At 36.5% G+C, this 22,445-nt stretch overlaps 1 pseudogene; it reads left to right on the top strand.

Annotated features, from left to right (window-relative positions):
- Positions 1 to 1,946: 1,946 nt before the first annotated feature.
- Positions 1,947 to 2,149, top strand: LOC120782132 (annotated as a pseudogene).
- Positions 2,150 to 22,445: the final 20,296 nt, after the last annotated feature.

The raw sequence follows: 22,445 nt of genomic DNA, 5'->3' as shown, positions 1-22,445 counted from the left end.
ACTGGTGGATGGGGTATTCGTATTTATTGAGTAATGTTAAGTAGTTCTCGTTAGTAAAAATTACTGCGTTCAAACTTTTCATTGTATCGTTACCTATTATGGCATCAAAGGTTCTTAACTTGGGCAAAATGTTAAATTTTAAATTACCTATTTCATCAACGAAAACAATGATATTAGGGTGATGAGTAATTTTGACTGGTCCACCAACACAATTCGCAATGAAGGGTTTAATCGGAATGGGGTTCCTAATATAAGTTGGACTAATATAATTTTGTTTGATCCGGTATTTAATAAAAATTTTAGTTCATAGCCATTTTTTATTTTGAAAAGATAGTACGGCAGTGAGGAGTTTAGTCTAAAAAATTGATATTGTCACTAGGGGTTGCTTCGATCTCTTCTTGTTCTCCGTTGTATTCGGGTTGGTAGTCCTGCGAGGACTCGTAGTACCCTTCAGGATATTCCAATATTTCGTTATCGTATTGAGTCAGTTTCTGTAACTTCTGTATTGTAGAACCGTTGCATTTTATTAGGAGTCTGCATTATCTGTGATGGTGGTATCTTGCTAGCTTGATTATTACTAGCCTGCGCTAGTTCATTACTAAATGCCTGTGGTTTGTTACTGAATGTTTGCTGCCTGTTATTAAATGTTTGATTTTTTTGATACTAAAGCCTATTCTGATAATTTATTTGCTTTGTTTGAAGAGAGCGATCAACTTCCATTGGTGTAAGAGGTTTTGGAGGAAGAGGTGGTCTAAAATTGGTTGCACTGTGATGTAGTGTCGGTTGTGTCCGTACTGTTGATATGAACTTGGTCTAGGGGATTGGTTGTGAACATTTGTAAGTTCTGGGTAAAAGGGTCTTACTTGGGTTTGAAAGAGTATGATCTTGGTTGATTGTGGCTAATAGGTTTGGTATTGATCGGCAAGCGACTGATACTATTTGCATGGTTTGTCCTGTAATTCATGTTGCCTAATTTGAGACACATGTAGAGAGCCTGTGATAAACTGGTTGGTTCCTTTACACTTAATAGACTGGGTAAGGCACCATTCAGACCTCTTATAAATGTGTCAAGTGCCTTTTCTCTATATGTTGTTGTCATGGCATACAAAGCTTCTTCACCTAACTCCAGGCAATCGATTTTGCCTAGGATAAGCGAGAGATATTGATAAACTTGTTGGTCAAATTCTTCAACAGTGCTACCCCGTTGAGTAAGTGTTATCATTTGATATTCCAACGTGCTAACGTCTCTCTTGTTTGATTAATGTAGCATCAGACATTTTATTATCTTACCCAATTTAATGGGGTGCGGTAAGACTCAAGGGCCGTGTCAGCTTCGCCAACTACCTTGTGTCTTATTGTAGGCAGGATAGCAAAATATTTTTGAAGTTATACTTCTTATACGAGTTATGAAAAGGTTGCGATAGATTCAGGTTGCGCAACCTTGCTCAATATGAATCTACGCAACCTTGTCTGCGAAGATGTTCGAGCAGCAAGCGAAGCGGTGACAATCGGCGATCGCTTGTTCGTTTCTTTCGGCACAGCTCGGCTTTCTACCAACAACACAATGTTGCCATGCTTAAGCTGTTGTTGTTTTTGTAGAACAATGTTTCAATTTTTGGTTGGTGACATATTCAATTTAAAATAAATTCTGTTGGGATTCGAACCTACGTGCTCGTCGTCACTTTTGAAGCGCTTACCACCAACACCACCATTGACACTTGAATTGCGTTGTCCTAATTATGGTTTGGTTATGCATGAAAGAAATATACAATGGATCGCCGATTGTTACCTCTTTCCTTGCTGCTGCTGCGCATATGTATGTTTGTATGCTTGTTCATTATTGAAGTTATAGTCCTTTTTCTTTCCTTTGTCTTTCATTTCTGCGAATTCTCAACTATTTTATGTGCCCTTTTATTGAAATACCCTGCGTTGGCCGTTGAAAAATTAAGACTATACTTTACAGGATTACTTCTGTAGTTAGTCTTCATTTACATTTTTTGGAAATCGACACGCGATGACGAGGTATATCGTTTTATCTGACAGCGTGAGGTTTAAGAAGTTCATTTCTAATTTTGTCTTGTGGCATATTAGAAATGATGTTTCTTCGAAAATCGGTCGCTTACAACGGATAAAACGACTTCTGAGTGGTGATTTTAATGAATGAATTCCTTTTGGTTAAAATGCTCTGCGTTGGCCGTTCAAAAGTTAAGACTATACTTCTCAGGATCATTCATTTCTTCAAAGAAATTAATGACCTTTAGAAATATGCATATTTGCATTATTTCGTTGTCATTTCCATATTCGTAGCAATAGAATTTGTATGGCATAAGTAAAGTAATGGCCGCCGATTGTCACCCCTTGCCGCTGTAGCAGCTTCGCCTACAAACATGCGTAAATATGTATGTATGAATACGTATGATCGTGAATACATATCGACGCAGATTTTTGCGAGAAGCACCAGTAAGTTGAGCAATTTATGATTTTTAGCTTTTGCCATCGTCGCGAAAAGACGACTTGTTGGCAAAGGCATGCTCGGGGAGATAATAATTTATAATAAATTTATAAAATGTGAATTTAAGTTTTCTAGTTTTCTTTCATCCAAAATGATATGCATTTCTTGGAATATCAGTAAGAAATATAACTTCATCCGCGCGTAGGGACTCCACGCACCTTTTTTTTTTTAGGTGTTCTTATTCTGTCCGCACATTAATAATATTCTATCTACCGATTTTCGCCATGAACTGAATTCTCCGTTTTTTCCCGAAAATTCTCTTAAACATTTTACCACATACGGAACTCTTTCGGATGCGTCCACGTTAACGCTAAAATCTACAGGATGTTCAACTTCTTCTTCGGTTTGTAGGTGTAGTATGGCCGAAACTGTTTCCGATATTAACGACACGAGTTCTCTTCTTTGATTAGGAGTGAAAGTGGAAGGGATGTTAAGATGTTTGTTCTTCACGACTAATTTTTGATTCACTACCTTTCTTTTACGTTTGAACGATGAAAAATATGAACCTTTTCTTTATAATTTATTAATATTATTTATTCTGAAGTTTATCACTTGTTTACGAACTTAAATAAGCCTTATTATATAAAAATTTTATTTTTAATAATTTTTTCTTATTTTATCTATTTAGTAAAAAATTATTTTACTGAACACTGACTTACATTAATCCTAGCCGCTTCATTATGTCCTTAAATAGCTGACGTTGATTGCTGGTTAACAATGCTGTTGAGGCTGATAAGTAGTAAATTTGTTGTCAGCACTGGGTCGATGAATGTTGATTGGTGGTTAACAACGCTGCTGGGGCTGATAAGTAGTAAATGGATTGATGATGTTGTTGTTTATTCGTTGCCCTTTAGATTTATATTTTGATTTTTTTTTCTTTTGTTGATTCCTTGAGCACTGTTTGGTAGTCTATTTAAATTTTTAGTCCGACATTTGCAGTCTTAGAAATATTTTATTATTCTTTTATTTTTATTTTATGGTCTAATTTCATTGTAATTTTATTTATTGCTCTTATTTATTTAAAAACATTTTTTTTCACACGATTTTTATGTAGAATTTTAATTTTTTTCAATTCTTGTTATTTTCCACCTTAAACTTTTTAAGTCCATTAAATTCTTATTGATTCTGTTAGTACTCTGGTTGGCGGGTCCGTACGAACCGTCCTTTTCGTAAACGAGGATTATGTTATGACTAAGGGGCCAACTACCAGAAGTTTTTAATAGAAAACGCGAATGTATTAGTTAACTCAAAATTGTTCACTGGTTTACATTTGCGACTTTTAAACTAACTTTCGCGGTGCCTGTTCGGGCGCCACATAAAGTAAAGCAATAAGTTTTTATTTACAGCACTATGTGCTTACTATGAGCTTTATTTCAAACTGAGTACTTAATTCTATTGTTAGTTACTATTAAGCTAAGCTCGAGCCCTATAAGTGCCTAGTCATCAAAATTAGGTTTGCGCGTGTTTCGCTCAACTGCCTAATAATTGGGAGAGCGGATGCGTATGTAGCGCATTCCATTAAACTAAGAGTGCAATAGGAGTCTCAATTGTAAGTTGACTCCTAATTATGCAGACATTGTTGTCAGCGAATTTATGTTGTGTTAACTTATATAAAATTGCTTTAAAATACGTTCTCAAGTATACTGAGCAATATCAAAATTAATGCCATTAAATGATTTCGATGTTCGTCTTCTTTTTTATGATTTGCCAAACGATGACAAAGCTAATGCCAACAGACCAGACCATGATGTTGCAGCAGCCATATGTGATAATAATAACGCCGTCATCGACTTGTGTTATAGGCTTTAGGTGGCTTGGCTCAGTGCGGCACAGAGTTGTTTCTCCGGCGTACAGTGCTCATGCGCAGGTGTCATGCGTTGACAGTTTACAGACGGCGGCATAGGTCGTTGCAACGCATTTATTTACCGGTAGTACGTCATTATTGCATTCGGCTGTAGTATCATATTGCAGCTGTAGTGTGAAGTGTTGGTGTGCCACCGGGAAGATAGTGATTTTTTTACAGATGAGCTTGACCCTAGGATACGCTATTAATGTATGGAGTCAACTGGAGCACCTCAATTTTAGATGCTTCGATTAGACTAACTAAGAGAATTTCGACAGGGTGTTCATTCATAATTGAATGCAAATCATCATGGACAAAAATAGTGGGGTTATTATATCCGCCTTAGCTAGTGTAATTATAAGTATCAAGTTCGATTTTTGAATTATTAATATTCTATTTCTTGCTAATAGTGTTTCATATAAAAGTAGTGTGTCAACCAATTCATTTTTTTAGCTTTAATTATTTCGTTCACCGTGCCAGTATATTATTAATTTGTGTCTGTGTTTTTGTATTAATAACTACCAGCCTATTTTTTGCATCAATTAAATTTGATTCGGACCACCTTACTTTTTCTAAATCAGAGGCATCAGACGTGGCTGCTATTACCTTAAGTGCTAAGATCCGGAAGTCTTAACTTATTGTCTTTGGTGCACTTTTAGAGCTGTTTGTTTTTACAAAATCTTTTTCTCTTACTTCAAATACTCTGTTTTGTCTATTTGGGTTGGATCTTTCAATATTATCATGCTGGGCTTTTGCAATTTTAATTTTAACGCTGGATGCTGAATGCATTATGTCGATGGGTGTTTGGTCTGTGACCGAATATATACATATGTAGATGAATTGTATGTGATTGTAAGTATCAGCTCGACTGTATTTTTGTAGGCGTAAAGCTCTGGCTATAGCTGCGAGTGTGCTGTGAAAGCGTCCCACTTGGCCATTTGAGCAACTGTGTATTGGTGGTGCAATCACAATGTCATGGCCCGTTTTTTACAGGACCATGATAGTTTCTGAATTAAAAGAAGATTTGTTATTGCAGTAAATTGTCTTGGCCTGTGGAAATAAATTCAACAGCTGAGTAATGGGAGGTTTTTCATCCGTTATACGTATTATGCGAGACGCCAGTGTGCGAGCGCCGTTGGCCGTTGAATTTTGAGAATTCGTCAATGCAAGTAAGAAAGAGCTTTTTATCAGTTGAAAAGATATCAATGTGTAGTAGTATTTCTCCAGCGTATGATGGAATTGGTGCCTCCCCAAGCATTTGTTTTTTGAGGTGCGTACTTTGCTTTAGTGCATATCTTGCAATTTATTACTATTTCATCCAACTTCGTCATTTTTGGAAAATAATAATCGCGAAGGATTCTTTTTTATCTGTAATCTCCACTACAATATTTTTGCAGTGCCGGAAATTGGTTACCGGGAAATTATCACCATATCATGTTGTATACTGGCTTGTGTTGGTATATCGCGGTGTATTGCGTGTACTACGTCTGTGTTAATGAGTGGCCTTATTGTTTTGTTTGTGAAATTTATAAGGTGAGTATGATAACTCGTTTCAATGGGAATTTGTCTTCTTCAAGAACGAGTTGATGATTAGATGGTGATCAGTGAAAATATTAATTTCTCTTGCTCCATAGAGGTAATTTTGCAATTTATTGTCATCAATGGATGCGTCAGTAGTTAGATCAAAGGGATATTCCTTAATCTTTCGAAAGCATTATCTATCGAGACCTTTTTGGACATATGCTTGCTCACCAAACCATTTTCTGCTTTGAGAATGGTGGTTAAGGGCCTCGCTATTGCTGCGAAATCCTTAATAAACCCTCTATAGTAAGCAGCTTCACTCAGAAGCTTTCATTTAGCTTCCTAAAGTTGATTATCAACGGTTTATTTTGGTTTCCATTGCTGTCTAAATTGCTTTTATACTTTTAAGTATTATGCTTTTGAATTCCTAGTTGGCACTATTATGTCATCTACTACATCTGTGGAGTTTACATCTTGCGAACTCATCATAATATTCAATGAGGCTTATTTTCCCTTGCCTAACTATTTCGTTTTATCTGCGTATGAGCCATGTAGCCGTGCTAAGATTTCTTCGAAATTAAGTACTATGTAATGAGACACAAACACTGCTTTAGCTGAACAGCAATCACCTGCCCTAACAGCAATCTACCGAGTTATCTAAACTTAGAGAAGAAAAACAATCACTATGGTTAATTTACAAAAGAACTCGCACTATTTATAATATTATTAAGTACAAAAGAGCTAATGCAGTGTTTCTTAATGCAGAGGGCTTACTTACAAAAACGTACCGAAGCTATCACTCTCTTAACAAAACCCAAGAAATTATGGGCTGAATCTTAGATGTATAAACACTTCAAATGACCCAATTTTCGACTCAAAAGACATAGCTAATAATTTCGCCTCAGTATGGTCCAATTATTCGAGTGACTCAAATTTCCACGCCTCGTTTGTATCAAATAAAAATGCTCTTCACAGATGAAGGTAAAGTAAAGATCACTCACCCCATCATCTCTATATCTTCAATGTCAGGCAAGACTTTTGGTGCAGACAGCATTTCATATCCCATACTCAAAACCGTCCCTCAAGTCTCAAAAATATTATTATTAAATTATACACAATATTTTATGTCAAAGCTGGAAAAATGCGGTGATAGTAGCTATCCTTAAATCCAATAAAGTGTCTACAGAAGTACTTGGTTACAGGCCAATATCATTCCACTATCATAACACTGTTGCATGGGCAAACTATTAGAAAAAAAGCATATCAAAACGTATCTCTTGGTTCGCTATAAATAATAACCTTCTCAGCCGAAACCAAGTGCATTTAAGGTAGGGCAAGGCACTATGGATGCTTTACTCTATTTTGATGATTTCGCCAAAAATACTTTATCGAAAAGAAACCACATATCCACTCTAAGTTTGGATTTCGAAAAAGCTTTCGAAAGAGTTAGTTCACATATTATTCTACGACAGCTTGAGAAGTGGCAAATTGGTACACAAATATTAAACTTTATGAAATCTTTCCTAATCAATCGAATAGGTACAATATGTACAACGGGATACAACAAGGATTGGCATTGTCTGTTATACTATTTGTAATCGCATTTAACGAAATCAGCACGGTAATCTCTAAACATAAACTCATTTCGCATACTATTTATGCTGATGATGTGCTGCTTTTCTCCAAACAAAATAATATAAATACTGTCCTTTCTGATATTTCAAATTGGTCCAGTTGTTCATGTGCGAATATCTCTATAAACAAATGCAAATTATTCCATATTTGAAGAAAACACAAATGTAATAACTTCAATCAACTTACATCACCAATAAAGTTCATATTTACGGAAGCCAGACTCCCATCTATCGAGGAAAGAGTAATACATACTTCGCAAAAGATGATTCCAAAACTACTATTATGCAATAACAATCTTTTATATGGCATAGTAAAAGCCAAATGGACCGACGAGGCAAACTCCAATACTTCCTCCACTATTTCTAAATGCATTAAATTAGCTAAAAATCTATGTATTACAACTACACCGGACGAAAAATCTATTTCATTTGCCTCATCATGCCTACTCAAAGAAACTTCGTCAAAAAGCCAAATTAGCGGCAAAACGGCCATTAATTGTTTTCGACTACATCGAAAAAAATGATATAATCCATGTAATCGCTTCAAAACAAAAAGACATTAAAGGCAATGCTTGGAATCACAACACCAATACACCATCTGCAACCAAGAGGGGGAAAAACCTGCATATCCACCATCAGGCCGTTGCCAAGATGTAAAGGCCTTTGTTCGCCTTTGTCTTGGTCATGAGTCATTAACGCATTCCCATTTGTTAAATGGATACCGAATTTCCCCCTGCCCATATTGTAACTCGTCATCCTTAACCATAACACATCTACTAGATAATTGCCCTTTCTTCAACTTAGCAAGAACCAGTATCTATCAGAATAATAAAGTAATTGTAAACATCATTAAAATATCCGAATTCCTATCCCGAACAAGGTTAAAGAAATATATTTAAGTTATCCTTCCATTCTAAATTTATTTATAACATATAATTCTTAGTCCATAAAAACATACTGCTTGTAAATAATTCTTACATGAAGATTCCATCTTTATTATTTAACTCATTTATAATTGTGCCGTGAGTTGAAAACCTCTGTAGTTAGTGCTCCTTTCATTCTATATAACAATAATTGTATTATTATTTTACATATAATAAATAAATAAAATAAATATTTTTCAGTTCAGTTTGTATTTTGTATTTTATCAATAATAATCCTACTTTCTCTGGCCTCGCCGTTACCTTTTTATTGACTGTGAAATTACAGCAACATAATCGTGAAAGGACACAACATAATTGGCGCCCAACGAACGAGAATCTATGATTAGAAATGTCTCGTAATATGCAAGTTCATTACAAATTTTTTTCAAATCATACTTAAATCGTAACAAACTGATGTATTCTATGTTTATATCAAGCTATTCTAAATAAATACTAATATAGAATATAATATAAAAAAGTAAGGAAGAACTAAGTTCGAGTGTCACCGAACATTTTATACTCTCGCATGATAGAGTGATAATCGAGATTTCATTATCCGTCATTTACATATTATTTTATTTTGCTGTAAAATTAATTAGATTAGTAGTTCCTGAGATATGGTTTTTGGTCCATAAGTGGGCGACGCCACGCCCACTTTCTATTTAAATGCCTGGGTGCAGCTTCCTTCTGCCATTTCTTCCGTAAAACTTAGTGTTTCTGACGTTTTTTGTAAGTCGGTTAACGCACTTTTAGTGATTTTCAAGATTACCTTTGTATGGGAGGTGGGCGTGGTTATTATCCGATTTCTTCCATTTTTGAACTGTATATGGAAATGTCTGAAAAACTTAGTAGGGGGCGGGGCCACTCCCACTTTTCCAAAAAAATTACGTCCACATATGCCCCTCTCTAATGCGATCCTTTGTGCCAAATTTCACTTTAATACGAGGGGTGCTATATATATTCTGGCCTAGGGCAACACTAAGTGTTGCCAGGTGCAATCTGACATTTCCATTGGAAAGTTTGACAGTTTTTCACATAACATCACTCAGAACGTTTTGTCATTTAATCGTGAATTGTTTTATTTACAGGAAATTAAAAAATTCATCTCGGCCAAAAAATGGAATTAACTCGTGAACATTTTCCTGCGATCATTTTTCACAACTTTCGACGTGGATTATCACAACAAGAGTGCATCGATGAACTAAAATCTTTGTATCGCTATGAAGCACCATCCTATAGCACTGTGAAAAATTGGTACATCGAATTCAATCGTGGCCGACGCTCGCTCAAAGACGAATTCCGTGAAGGTCATCCAAAAACAGCCGTTGTGCCAGAAAACATCGATGCCGTACGTGAACTGATAATGCAAGACCGTCATGTAACATACCTTCAGATAGAGGCATGCCTATGCATTTCTCCCACCAGCATACATTCGATATTGCATGCACACCTGGCCGTAAAAAAGATTTGTTCTCGTTGGATCCCGCACAAATACGATCGCGGTGCTTCAAAAGACGTTTATAAGATCGTCACAGGTGACGAATCATGGATCTATGCGTATGAGCCCGAAACAAAACAGCAATCAAAAAAAAAAACAAAACAAAAAAAAATAAAAAAAAACAACATTTTCGTTGATGAATATGTCTATTTACATTATTAGGCCAGAAATATATATAGCAGTCTACGTATCTTTATTTATGGCTTAGTTATGACACTTTATAGGTTTTCGGTTTTCGCCAATTCGTGGGCGTGGCAGTGTGCCGATTTTGCCCATCTTCGAACTTAACCTTCTTATGGAGCCAAGAAATACGTGTACCAAGTTTCATCATGATATCTCAAGTTTTACTCAAGTTACAGCTTGCACGGACGGACGGACGGACAGAGGGACGGACAGACGGACGGACGAACAGACAAACATCTGGATTTCAACTCGACTCGTCACCCTGATCACTTTGGTATATATAACCTTATATCTGACTCTTTTAGTTTTAGGACTTACAAACAACCGTTATGTGAACAAAACTATAATACTCTCCTTAGCAACTTTGTTGCGAGAGTATAAATATTTGCATACGTGCTTAATACCAATCAACAATCATCAGAAATATAGTAAAGGGTTCAGTTAGAGTTTGGCTGTTAAGTTTGGGGGCGAAAGCAGAAGAACAAATGACCATGTCTACATTCGTGAACGAATTATGTGTCGAAAAATGCGTAGGAGAAACGTCGTTTAAAAGTTGTCAAGTTTTCCGCTAATATAAGGTCTTGATTATATCGCGTAGTTCTTTGATATTACAGTTTTGGAGTGGTGAAATGTAAATTGTTGGGATGGTTAATTTAAATCCAATGAATATCTCTACTGCTATTGTAGCAATATTAAAACATGTAGGGAGAAGTTTGTTTGGGATATCTTTTTTTATTAAATCTTCTTTGTTAGTATAATTTTGAGTTAAGGTGGATAAATAGGCAGCATATTGTTTAAGTACAGCGGCTGCGGAATTAAATGAAAGGTGTGTTTCTTGTAGTGATATAACTCTTGGTGATTGTTCTTTTATTAGTAATTCTATGTCAGTGTAATTATGACATAATGTACTGTTGTAGAATCCGTTCATATTCCATTGGAGAAATTTGAACATTTCTTAGTAATATGGGTGGTGAAAAAAAGTGCGGATGAATTATGAGAGTTATTGATCTTCATGGTCAGATGTGGTAATTATGTATATGAGGTGAGATATATTCTGAATAAGTAGGTGAAGAGAGATCGGCATTGTCTGTAGAGAGTGAGAGAGAGGTTGGATTTTAAGATTTTAAGAGAATCTGCTGAGGATGTTTTTGGAATGAGTGGTAGGCATTTTTCGGTTGCGTTTGTTTTTGTTTGGGGAAATGTTAAGTTAGGAAGGTTTTTTGTTGTTTCTTTTGTAGTTTCGATTGATGAGTTTAGATGGTTATTAATTTCAAAATTGTTTTTGTTTTTTTTCGTGGTTTCCTTTTTTTGTGGAAGAGGTTAAGCTGTTGGGGATTTTAGTACAGTGTCTGTGGAGAGTGGTAGGGGAGGAGATGATGAGCGGTGAGAAATCACGTTAGTTATTTGCTTGTTTGTATTTTGTTTTGTAACAGAAGCGAAGAAAGTGTGTGTGAGGTGGGGGTAATTTTTATTTGTATAGCCTCAGTGCTTCTCCCATTGAACATTTGTTTCCATTTTTTAGAATATTTTTGGATTGTTGGTATTTGGGACCAGAGCGGGAAGATTGAGGATGATCGCCTGAGCATTTTGCACAAAAGGTGTGGTTGCATGGCAAGATGAGATGAGGAGGAAATTTCACACATCCTAGGCTGGATTGTTGTTGCAACGTTTAGTTGAGTGGCCTAGAAACTGGCAACTTTTACACTTCATGGGGCTTGGGAAATAGGCTCTAATCCGCATTGTACGCCATGAGGCTTCTATTTTTTCGGAAAGTTTGTAGAGTTCAAATGAAAGGACAACCACTCTACTTGGTCTTTGCTTGCCTTATAGATTTTTAGTGAATTTGTAGACGAAAGTAACTCACTGATGTTGTTGTTGTTGTGATTGTTTTAACGGATTCTCAATCCCTATTACGATGATCAGGTTTATCTATGTTGTCATCGACGTCATCTAGCGGGAGGCCCAGGAAAGGTGCTGTTTCGACGGGGTCGGACCAAAGGGAAAAGGGTGTTCGGTGAGTAGGGTTAGCAGGGCATGCAAAGAGGTGGTCGGTGTCATGCGGAGACTCGTTGCATGCAGGATATACATTGGATATGCTGAGGTCTACTCTAGATAAGTAGGAGTTTAACCTATCCCGAACTCGAGGTCTTCCTCTGCGATGGGCGGTGGTTTGACTCCAAGAACGTCATTCACCGGAAGGGAGTCGGTTAAGGTGTTGATATCTCCACCGTGTATGGTGGTCAGTATCTGTCGGAAGACAGTCGCGTCCGAAGTTCGGTAGGCGTACTGTACGATATCGTCGATGCAGTCAAGGAAAGACCTCTTTATGCTAATAGGAGGCGGTTCCGCTTCAAGCAGGTGGCTGCAAGGGTGACTTCTACTAAAACATCCCAACAGGAACAGTATTCTGACAAGTCTGAAGTTTCCGCATCTGCGTACCACTGCATCCAGGCGACTATATTGGTGCTGCGTAATTGAGGACCGGCCGGGCGATTGCCTTGTATGCTGCCAACAACTGCCGGCTAGTGACATGGGGATTTTGTTGCGGCTCTGTAACTTGGCGATAATCGCGGTCGTATGGGGAGTGAAGGAGCATAGACTATCAAAAGTTACACCTAAAATCTAAGGGTTATTGACAGTCGGAGTTTTGACGCCATCGACTGCAATATTAAGTTCAAGTCTATACTCCTTCGTCTAGTTCGTAAAAATGGTCGCTGTGAATTTGGTGGGGGAAAGTGTGAGGTTCCGTGCAGTGAGGAAACGAGAAAGGTCGGAAAGGTAGTTGTTTACTTTCGAACACATGCCATCGATTCTATTGCCCGACGTCAATATCGTGCAACCATCTGCGTACGAGGTTATGGAAACCCCCTCTGGTAGCTGTGGGAGTTTCGAGATGTAGAAGTTAAACAGTAACGGGGATAGGAGTTCAGCTTAGATGTTTCACCTCGAAATAGTACGGATGATTGACGACCGCTCAGGTAGTTCATGGTCCACCTCTTCAGTCCTGGAGGAAGCGTAGTTTTCTCGATGTCCTGCAGTAGCGTTGTGTGGTTGCCTGTGTCAAAAGCTTTTGACAAGCTGTACACTTTTCGGAATCCATGCTGGTAGCTGGCTAGGCTCAGGTAGTGAGTGAAGATCGGGAGTAACAAGGTCTCAAGTGACTTCACTTCTGGCAAGTGCAGAGTTATCGGACGATAGGACTCCTCTTTGTTGGCGGGCTTACCAGGTTTCAGTAGTCGGACGACCACTCTTCCGACTTTCCATACATCGGGTATTTGAAGAGTGGTCAGCGACAGGTTGAGGACCTTGGTAAGATGGCTTACTTTCATCGAGCCTAGATGCTTTAGCATAAGCATGTTGATTCTATCAGGGCCAATGGATTTAGAAGATTTAGATTTGTTGATGACGATGACATTCTGATCCTCCTCATCGGTGAAAGTAAGTGGCGCGCAGTTGTCTGGCATTTTGCGCAGCCGTCGGTTAACACATCGTTTAGCTTTGTCAACCGAAGGGTGCAGTGTGAACTGCCGGCTAAAATAGCTCGCGAACTTCTTCGGGTCCGAAGACGCATGACCATTGAATTGAACTTCAACTCGGTCTTCATATCTCTTCGGGCTTGACAAAGCTTTGACAGAAGCCCAAAGCTTACTCACACCGGTGGAGAGGTTACAGGACTTCAAGTACTCTATCCATTTCGTCCGCTTATGTTGGTTTACCATACGCCGAATCTAAGGTGTCGCGCTCATTAGCTAAAATGGCTGCTTCGGCTAGAAAATTGGGGCGGATTTCCGCTATTCTTCCAGCCGGGATGAGGCGAGCGGTAGCTGATGCGATCACCTTGCGGAATAGGAATAGGTAAAGCGTTGAAGGTGCTCTCAGTAAATTCTGTGAAGCCGATCCAATTAGCTTTGTTAAAGTTAATGAAGGTGCGGTTGTCCACAGAAACAAAATCAGGAGGCGATCAGCTTGCGGAATTGACGTTCGCCAACGCATACGTCCATAGGAATAAGTAGAGCGTTGAAGGTACTCTCTGTAAATTCTGTAAAGCCGACCCAATTAGCTTTGTTAAAGTTAATGTAGGTGCGGCTGTCCCCAGAAACAAAAACAGGAGGTTTCTCCATCGAGATAATTATGGGCAGATGGTCTGATGCGAGAGTTAGCATAGGTCGCCAGGTTATGCTATTTATCAGACCACCACTAGCACTGGTAATATCAGCGAGCTATTTCAGGTGCCCATAACTCTGATGGGGGCTTCGTCATTCATTGTGCAAAATGTCGAATCGTCAATCTGTTCCGCCAGCTCCATCCCACTACGATCGTTTGACAGGCAGAAATGGCGCGTTAAAGTCGCCTAGTACCAAACGGTTTTCCCCACGAAGTAGCGCGCCTATATTCGGGTGATATCCTGTAGGGAAACATGTAACTGGGGAGATGTATATATTAAATATTTCGAGCTCGATATTGCCTGACCCGATAGCTATACCCTGATATTCCAGGGTAGTATCCCTGCGGTCGATGTCTTCTTAGATTAGACGATACTGCACGTTGTTGTGCAATATGAAGGCTAGGCCTCCACCATTACCTCGCTCGCGATCCTTACGTATTACGTTGAAACTGGCACAACTCAGAAGATCTGAGCGGCTGTTTAATTTGGTTTCTTGGACCGCAGTTATCGATACGCGTTCCCGATTCATAAGTGCAACTATCTCCTCGATCTTACTCCGGAGTCCATTGCAGTTAAATTAAAGAACGCGGGTTTGTCGCGGATGTCCGTGGGTGATCTTGGGGGTGAGGGAGTGGCATGTAGGTGATGTTTGTTGCAGCTGGGTCGGTTGTCGCACTGGGATGTTGATTGGCGACGCCACTATTGTGTGTTTTGCTCCAAAGACGACAAACAAAGATTAACACTCACCGATCCAAATAGGGTTAGATCGCCGAAAAAACAGCCCTTGGTCGGATAAAATCCGAGTCAATTCCAGTGGGTAGAACCGACTGTCGTGGGAACTCACTGACCATTTAAATTGTCAACAATTGACAATGGAGTGTAAATTGTATCTTTAGAGCAATTCAAATTGTCGTGTAATTTCCCTTTAATATCGCAAATTCCATTTTATTTCTTTATGGTTAGAAATTTTCAGCGATTTTCCAATTTTTAACAAGTAAGAGTAGATTTTCATCACGTAATCCAAAAAAAAAATTCCTTGCTTATTAATTCTAAGCTTTTCATTGTGCATGAAACAAGAGTATTTAGAATGTGTTTTGTTCGAATCTGCTGTAGATATTTGAACAAACTTAGGGCAGTCTTTTTTAACTTGAGGATGTTCTGGAAAGTTTTCCAGTGGTTTGTTTGTAAGTTTTTTCTTTTGGGGTTGGGGATAGAAGCAAACCTATTTTCCGAGGTTAAAAGGCTCTGGGCCATAATAAATAAAATATTCACTAATATGCACTATTTTTTACCCGAGTAACCGTACGATCAAAACAAAAGGAAAGCACGTGCACTTATATGCAACGAGGATTATGAAAATAAAGCGTAAAGTACAAAAGAAAAACCGCAGTTAAGAAAACACTTCCGCTTAATGAAAGAGATAGTCGAAGACTGCGTGAAAAATATTATTGAACTGTAATTGAACCTAAAAGCTGGGCACATAAGGGTCTGCTGATATATCCGGCAAGCCGAATCAGCATACGCCAACACAGTCGCTTGCAACATAGACAAGTGTCGGGTTGGTGCTGCTCGCCGCAGAGACTGGACAACGAACAGAATGATGCAGCAAAATGTTGCAATGTAAAAACGTGCATTGCATCACTCTTGCATTAAAAAAAAAAACTAATTATAACCGGATAATAGCTCCTAAAGTGCCATTTATCCGTCTATTGAGGTATCAAGCGCAGAGATTGCTCACAGGTGCTGTTGTTAATACACCCATTTTTTGTTAACAATATTGTGACATCTCGATCGAGGTCCTTTGATGGGGCTTATATGATACGAATTCACTTAGGTAAGCGACTGGAGAATCAACGTGTTTACATTACTGATACAATACGTCCCTCAAAGATTATGGAAGCTTTGCGATATTTAGTGAGTAGTCCTTCATTGACTAGTTTTGTAACCACTATATCTTTATTTTTAATTTCGTAGTCCTTATGCACGTTTAGATAGGCATAAATCAACCGACAAAAGTGATGACGAAATAGAAACTTTCTATGATGAACTAGACGAACTTATGCGATTAACAAAACCATACGAAATAAATATAATTTAAGGCGATTTTAAGGCAAAAGTTGGAAGAGAAAAAGTCGAAGGAGTTGCAGGCCAATACGGCTTAGGTGAAAGAAATGAGAGAGGAGATCGACTAATTCAATTTTGTCAAGAACACAAATTAATAATTTCGAACACCTTATTTAGCCTGCCTCCCAGAAGACTTTATATATGGAAATCTCCTTCGGACACCTCTGATAATATCATCAGAAATCAAATAGATTACATTCTGATAAATAATCGCTTCTGTTCCTCAATAAGAAAGTCAATACATATCCAGGAGCGGATGTACCTTCTGATCACAACTTGCTACTGGCAAAATTGCGTATTAGGCTAGCCGTAATTAAAAAAAGTAAGCCTCAATTTAAGCTAAATGTTGATAAGTTGCGAGACGAAAGTGTGAAACGTCTATTTGAAAGTGAAATCAATGAAAAAATAAATGATATCCCATCAGGAAGTGCGGAAAGTATATGGAGCGACTTAAAAGAGATAATTTGTACTACAGCAAAAAACTCTCTTGGAATAAAAAAGAAAGAAAATAATAAAAATAAAAATAATTGGATGACAGATGACATATTAAAACTAATAAGTAAACGCCGGGAATATAAAAATAAAAACACTGACATGTATAGAACGCTGAATAAGAAAATAAGGAAGATGATCCTTAATGCAAAAACAAACTGGATAAACAACGAATGCCAAGAAATTGAAAGACCACAATTTTTAAATGATACCTTCCATTTACACAAAAAATTGAAAGAAGCCGCAGGTATTCATCGTAAAACTCCGCCCTGAATCCTCATGAATGAAAACAATCAGGTGGTATTTGATATAAATGAAAAGAAAAGTATATGGAAAAAATGTATTGAAAACGCTTTTTCGGATGACAGTAGATTGAACCAGAATCTTCATCTTCATCACAGACCAACTGGCAATTATATTACGAAAGGCGAAATAGAGAGAGCTATAGAATCCATGAAAAATTACTCAGCTGAAATTTTAAAGTTATTAACTTCTTCTTCTTCTTTATTTGCCAATTCGTATTCAAATATTGGTGATCATATAACATTTAATAATATGTACTATGTTAATAAGCTTAATATTAATATAATAATGTATTGTTTACATGTTAAATATACATATACTATATGTTGCATATTGAAAGAAAAAAATAAAAAATATCACAGATTTTGAATTATCGCAGCATATTTCTCTCTATCTCTCGCCACATCTATAAGGTTGCCAATGTTCTGGATTCCTGTCCATTGTCGAATGTTTCGAAGCCACGAAAGTTCTTTGCGGCCAATACCCCGTTTTCCTTCAATTTTTCCTTGGATAATTATTTGTAGGAGCTCATACTTAGAGTGCCTCATAATATGTCCTAGGTAGGCTGCTTTTCTTTGTTTTATAGTCCTTAACAACTCTCTATTGCGGTTCACTCTTCTCAAAACTTCACTGTTTGTAACTCGATCTGTCCATGGAATTTTTAGGATTCTTCTAATAAGCCATAGCTCGAAAGACTCTTGCGTGTTCATATCTGCGATTTTTAGAGTCCATGTTTCCATCGCATAGAGAAGCACTGACCAAACATAACATTTTAAAAAACGTATTTTGGTTGTGATGTTGAGGTCATGGCTACATAATATGTTTTGTAATTTGTACTTCAAATTTTTAACTCTTTCGATTGGATTGTTATTAATCATGAGGTGTGTGTCATTGTATATGTTTTTCCTACTAATATTCACGTACTTCGTCTTGTTTATGTTAATCCGAACAGCAGTTGAAATTTTCTAATATTCTTATTTTGAACTGTCACTATTTGTTCAAATTTCACTATTTGCCTTATTTGGCTTTTTTGTCATGTGACTACATTATTTTACCGTTATTTCTAAAACCGTTAGTCTCCGCACGAGTTATGTGTACACTATCATCCCAACCAGACACCACACAACAAAATACTATAAATTGGACAAAATAAAAGATTAAAGAAAAACAAGTAAACATTACAAAAAATATAAGATAACAAGTAGAGATAAAGAACATAATGCAAATGTATACAAACATGTTTTGGTCCTTATGTTTGACTATAATGATAACCCAAACATTATCGGTAAACCCCACAGTCATGTTTGTTTGCATTCAATAGAAAATAAGATTACATTTTACAAATATTGTATTCATAATGCAAATGCATACAAACATGTTTTGGTCCTATGTTTGACTATAATGATAACCCAAACATTATCGGTAAACCCACAGTCATGTTTGTTTGCATTCAATAGAAAAATAAGATTACATTTTACAAATATTGTATTATTGTATTTCATAAGAAAATAAACAAAACAAAGAAATAGATTAAGAAAATTGTAATCACTTTAGTAGTTATATAAGCAGAACATAACTTGAAACATCAGAGAATAAAATATAATGTCATAGAAACAACATCATTGGCATTTTTATTCCTCCGCTCGAACAAACCTAAAACTGGCGCAGTCGGTAAAAACAAACTGCAAAGTTGAGCGATACTAAAAACTGAAGTTTTTAAGTTTCGTAAGCTTTAGCAACGGGAAGCAAATCTTAAGATTAGCTCCCATTTTAAAAAGATCTCTTATATATACAAATATATAAGTCGATCGGCACAGATAGCCAAGTTTAAGAAATTTAAGTTTCTACACAAGTTATCTGGAACGTCGGAGAGCGACTCCGAGGACTACAATTTGTGAAGGCGAAGAATAGCTTCATTCCGCCCATCAACATTACCAGGAAGAGTGGGATTAAAGATTAATGCCCCACACACAGAAGACGCAGAAAGAGCGAAGTGCACCATACAAAGCAACAACAACAAGTTCAGTTGTAATAAAAGAGGATACATCAGCAATGAATCCAGGCGAGCAGCAACCACTTCAGATGACAGGATCGCAAATTTTGAAGGAAGCTTCAAGAATCATGGACTTTGACGGCAGAGATTTATCATCATTCATCAGGGAAGTTGACATGATCCTTCCTTTATTCAACCCCAACCCATCAATGTTGGAATTTGTAACGCAGCGACACGTCAAAACAAAAATTAAAGGAGAAGCAGCAAGTGTCATCCGGCCTTTGGGACCTACACCAACATGGCAGCAAATGAGAGAAGAACTCATAAAGAATTTTGGAGTAAAGGAGTCATACCACACCCTCTACAATCAGGCGATTGTACTACGAAACTATAACGTATTTTCAAAATTTAAAGGATATTTTAGATAAACTAAATTTAAAACATGAATTCGATAGGATAAAGTCTACACAATTTTCTCCAATTAACAACGAAAGTTTAATTCTAAAAACATTTTTAAATGGGATACACCCCAACTTAAGCAGTATAGTGATTAGTAGAAAAATAAGCACCATTAGAGAGGCTTTTAGCGTTCTTAGAGAGATAGGTTTGCTAATACAATTTGATAAAAGACAAAACAATTTTCAAAAAAATAATTATAGAAAATTTTCAAATAGAAATTCTTTGGCTCACAATTTTGGCAATTTCAATAATAGACAGTATACGCAAAATTCCAATAATTTTCAATTTGGACAAAATCAGCAGAGACAATTTCGTAACAATTCTAACCAAAATGACAATTATCAACAATTTAGCTTTGGACAAAGTAGGCAAAATAATTCACAACAATCTAGAAGATATAATTCAGTCCAAAGGAGACAAAACCCCGAACCGATGGAAATAGATCACGTTCAAGAACAAGCAAATTTTCGGTTGCCAGCCCAAAACAATCGTTACCGATAATAGAAGTGACCATAAAAATTCCAAAATTAAATGTCTTATTGACACAGGGTCTACAACATCATTATTGAAATATAATGTGTTAAAAGATTATGAATGCATTGAGCTTGATAAACCAATACACTTTAGCACCATTAAGGAAAATTTTTCCCTAAATAAAGAGTTAGTCACCCAACCCCAAACGAATTCAATGAAAAAGTTATATACATTGGAAACTAACCAACATAAAAATAAAAACTTTGATGCAATAATAGGACAAAATATTTTAAAACCTATTAAAGCAATAATTAACTTAGAAAAGGAGTATGTAGAAATAAACGGCAATAAAATTAAATTTATAAACTCATGCCCTTACAATTACGAAGATATTAATATACTTACAGAATGTAAAGAGGAATTTGCTAGATATTTTATCAAATAGTGACATGAATGAAGAAGAAAAGCAAAAATTAGAATACATTCTAAAAGCAAATAGCGATTTATTTTTCCAAGAAGGTAAAAACCTTTCTCATACTCATGAAATTCAGCATGAAATAGTTACAAAAACAAGTAGACCAACTTATAATAAAATTTATAGATATCCCCAAATTCATGAAGAAGAAATTATTAGACAGATGAACGAGATGTTGCGCCAAGGTATAATTAAAGAAAGTAATTCCCCATTACAACTCGCCTCTTTGGATTGTACCGAAAAAAGCAAGACAATTCAATGAAGAAAAAATGGAGAATAGTTATTGACTACAGGAAGCTAAACGAAGTCACTATAGATGACAAATTTCCAATACCCCATATAGAAACAATACTCACAAACTTGGAAGAGCTCAGTATTTTACAACATTAGATCTTGCAAAAGGCTTTCATCAAGTATTAATAAAAGAAGAAGATAGACCAAAAACAGCTTTCTCTACACCCCAAGGACACTTTGAATTTATAAGAATGCCGTTCGGACTAAAGAATGCACCAGCAACTTTCCAACGTTTAATGAATTCAGTTCTTAGGGAATATATCAACAAGATATGTGTAGTTTATTTAGACGACATCTTAATTTTTAGTTCAAGTATTGAAGAACATACCCAAATATCATCAAAATATTTTCAGCATTAAGAAAACATAATTTAAAGATTCAGGTAGATAAATGCAAATTTTTCGCGAAAACAACTGAATTTCTAGGTCACACTTTAACAACAGAAGGGATACAACCAAATTTAAGCAAAATCGAAAACATACAAAAACTAAAGTTGCCTACTACACCAAAGCAAATTAAATCATTCCTAGGTATAACAGGTTATTATAGAAAATTTGTAAGAGATTACGCTAAAGTAGCACATGGTTTAACAAAATATTTAAAAAAGGATATTAAAATAAACACTCGCGATCCTCAGTACATATCATCCTTTGAAAAACTTAAAAATCTATTAGTAAGCCCACCAATATTGAAATATCCAGACTTTAACAAAAAATTTGGCATTTCAACTGATGCAAGTGACTTTGCAATTGGCGCAGTATTAACCCAGGACAGTCATCCTATAAGCTATGCTAGTCGAACACTTAACAAACACGAAAGAAGTTATTCCACTACAGAAAAGAACTACTAGCTATTGTCTGGGCAGTGACATATTATAGACCATACATTTATGGCAGAGCATTCGATCTCTTAACCGATCACCAACCACTTAAGTGGCTCCAAATAAAAAACAAGGGAAAAGACATTAACCCAAGATTGCAAAGATGGTTAATTAAACTAGGTGAATACAATATTAATATAAATTACGTGAAAGGAAAGGAAAATAACGTAGCCGATTTTCTAAGTAGAATAGATAGTAACACAGGCGAGATTCATTCATTGGAAGAAGACAACATAAGCACAAATGCTACAATCCACTCTCAAGAGGAGGAACTAAATGATCATTTTCCAATTTTACACACTATTGTAAATCGCTTCAATACACAAATCATTTTAACAAACAAGAAAATTATGGAATCTGAAGAACTAGGCAACACGAAGAAAATTTTTATTAGCGCAGAAGATATAAAAAATAATAATTTCATAGATCTTTGCCGTAAGCACATAAATAGTGGAAAAGTAGGTATTTTTTCTTATTTAACCGATAATCAGTACAATATAGTTCAGCAAAAGCTTATTCAAATATTTAATAGACATGTAAAGTTTTTTAGATGTGAATTCCATGCTAAAGATATGAAAAATGAAGAACAAGTTTATAAACAAATTGCTCAATATCATAAAAATGAAACAGGCCATGCAGGTATTAACGAAAATTATGAAAAATTGAAAAAAC

Source organism: Bactrocera tryoni, unplaced genomic scaffold, assembly GCF_016617805.1.
Source record: "Bactrocera tryoni isolate S06 unplaced genomic scaffold, CSIRO_BtryS06_freeze2 scaffold_960, whole genome shotgun sequence".
In the NCBI taxonomy this organism is placed as follows: Eukaryota; Metazoa; Arthropoda; class Insecta; order Diptera; family Tephritidae; genus Bactrocera; species Bactrocera tryoni.
The sequence above is the reverse complement of the archived record's forward strand: the minus strand, read 5'-3'. Positions and strand labels throughout refer to the sequence as shown.